Source organism: Propithecus coquereli, unplaced genomic scaffold (genome assembly GCF_000956105.1).
Source record: "Propithecus coquereli isolate 6110/MARCELLA unplaced genomic scaffold, Pcoq_1.0 Scaffold422, whole genome shotgun sequence".
Classification (NCBI taxonomy): domain Eukaryota; kingdom Metazoa; phylum Chordata; class Mammalia; order Primates; family Indriidae; genus Propithecus; species Propithecus coquereli.
This window is the reverse complement of record NW_012149975.1, coordinates 2,105,362-2,108,476: the sequence shown is the minus strand read 5'-3', so window position 1 is coordinate 2,108,476 and position 3,115 is coordinate 2,105,362.

Here is a 3,115-nt window from a genome sequence, read left to right as displayed (position 1 = left end):
TGTACTGATTATACACTCAGTATGTAGTCTAAATTTGAACTGAAAATATTCTAATATATGTTTACATATTACAGGTCTCTGTGAGATTCTATTTGATTTAAAAAAATTGAATTTGAGAACAGTCTGGGCAACAAAGACCCCATTTCCACAAAAAATTAAAAAATTAGCCATGCATGTGGTGTGCACCTGTAGTCCTAGCTACTTGGGAGGATGAGGTGGGAAGATCACTCAAGCCCAGGAATTCAAGGCTGTGGTGAGCTATGATGGTGCCACTGCACTCCAACCTGGGTTATAGAGTGAGACCCTGTCTGAAAAACAAATTTAAAAACCCCAAAACACTGCTATGAAAAATAAAATGTATAAATCACTGTTCTAAGTAAATTGTGAGCTACCCACACATTATAGTGGGACAAAGTAAATTACAAAGAAAAAGCAAACATGTAGCATCCCAATGAGGAGCCTATTCAAAAGAGATTCCTGGAAAGGATATGCACCTGCATTTCTATATCAATCCATGCCTTCGATAAACTAAAGATCCTGTTTATAGAGCTCTGTACCATTGTTAAGGCTCTTAAGACCCATAGCACCCTTTTTATAGGTACTGTTCATATTCAGGAATCATGACACTCCTCTCCCTGCCCACTGAGACTTAAATTGACTCTGTTCTCTTCTGACCACATCTATAGCTACTCCCCTTTGAAGCAGTAACTAGCTCAAAAGAACATAAAGTACAGAATATCCTAGAATTTAAATTATACACAAGGGTGGCTAAATACCTAGGAGACTGGGAAGAATACGGGTCACAGTGCTTTGCATCTGAGAATTTACCACTCATTGCTATTGTTAAGAGAAATAAAAACAAACTCCGTAAAATAATTTAAAGCAGTTTATTCTGAGCCAGTATGAATGGCCCAGGGAACATAGTCTCAACAGGGCCTGAGAAAATGTGCCCAAGGCAGTCAGGTTACACTTTGGTTTTATACACTTTTGGGAGACAAGAATTCTAAGTGAAATTATAAATTAATACATGGAAAGTGCACATTGGTTATGCCCCAAAAAGTAGGATATTTTGAAGCAGGGGCTTACAATCCATAGGTGGGTTCAGAGATTCTTTGATTTGTAATTGGTTAAAGAAATAAAACTTTGTTTAAAGACTTGGAGTCAGTAGAAAGGAAGGCTTGAGTTAAGACAAGAGGGTCTGTTATCTGTCATATGATGTTATACCAGAGTCCGCTTGGATAGTAACTCATACTACAGTGGTTAATAAAAAAAAATAACAAGATTTTGTGGTTTATATGGCCTGGCATAACCTTTGCCTTGCATGGCCTTAGGTCCTGTTTGCAATTTAGTATCTTATTGCCACAAACAGTCTGTTTTGTTGGTCTTATGATCTCTATTTTAACATTAATGCTGGTGTGTCTAAACTCCAAAAGAGAAATGGTATAAGGAGGAATGTCTGACCTCCCTTCCCTTCATGGACGAGAACTCAGTGTTTAGGTTTCTCTGGGCTCCCCTTGGCCAAGAGGGGATCCATTCAGTTGGTGGGGGGGGGGTCTTAGGATTTTATTTCTAGTTTACACTACGCTTCCCCCAGTGTCCTCTAATCTGCCAGCTAAAACCAAGCTCTTCCCACCTCATCACCGGTAGGATCCACAGAGTTCTTCATACCTAAGATCAGGCAATTTTGGTGCAACTCATTTCAGTAGTGTAATTTCTCAACAGTGTCACTTTCTTGCCAATCCTGTTCCCTGGGCACTCAACCTGGTCCAGTGGAAGTCTATTTGAATGATCCTTAGGCTTCATTTTTCCTGTCCCTGACCAGCTTGATTGGACCCTCTTTCAGTTTCTGTCCTATTTTCTGCTCTGGCTCCTGCCCCTCTCAGTCTGCCTCCCTTATTCCTTGTCCTTGGCTCTCTCAGCAATGGCCCTAACCCAGGTCTTTATGTTCTTGTCTTTGGCTATCAACTCCAGTCTTTTCAGTGTACCTTGAACAATCTGACTATTCAATGATCTGCCCTACTCCACACTATTTTTGGGGATTAAAATAAACAAAAACCCCTAATAACCAATTCTGCTTTGTGATCACCTGGAGGGATGAAGATGATTCCATCTTTTATAAAAACTGTAAAGTAAAAGATGATGTTCAGATAGTTTTTTAAACAGTAATTTAGACTGCCTGTTTTCTTGATCCTTTAAACACATACCAATAAAAATTGCAAAGACAGGAATAAAAAATAATATACTTAACAATTCAGATAAATCCCTCTGAGCCTTCAAACACGTTATTTTACTGTAGACTTGCACAGCCAGGTGCCTCCACTCTCTGCTTCCTGTTAACTGTATTCCACCTATTTTGTGAATTTCTTAAGTTTCTTTCCTTACTTTATATTTCTAAAAGCCTTATTATCATTTAAATTACATCTAAAAGCAACTGACTGTGTTTCATCAAGATATAGATAGAAAAGGGGAGTGGGCAGGTTCTGGGGAAAATCCCACTGGATGTATCCCTGCCTTTCTTGCCCTCTGATACATTTATCCAAATAAAATCACCTTCTGGTGAACATCAGAAGTATTATTGAGGGGCAGAGCAGACAAAAACTTGCAGCCTAAAGGGCTTTTGTAGAAATAAGAAGGGAAAATACTTTTGGCAGGGGGTGATGGTTTAGAGAGAAGGTTTTAGGTACAGGTGGTCTGTATGTAAGCCTCAGTTAAAGAGTTCTCATTATTTTCCCCATCATATGACAGCCCGCTGATTTCTCAACAGGCAGTGGAGGAGGAGCCAAGATGGCGGACGAGAAAAGCCACCAGAGTGTCTCTGCAAAAAAGACGAATTTTAGCAGAAAGAGAAAAAAATAAGCTAGCAGAGAAACATAGATCGGGTGAGGGTCGGAAGGAAGGGTGCCTGAAACTACAGGAGACTCCACGGGAAGACGTTGCAGAGGAGAACTGGAAGGAGAAAGGTCCCAAGAGGCTTGGAGACCAGCGACAACGGTAGATGGAGCAATTAACTTCCCCCTCTCTTGCATGTTGGACTGCTGGTGGGCTCCTGAGCGGTTGGAGAGACCTGCCTACACCAACCCAGAGACGGCTGCCGCCAGTGAGCAGTGGCCTCTTG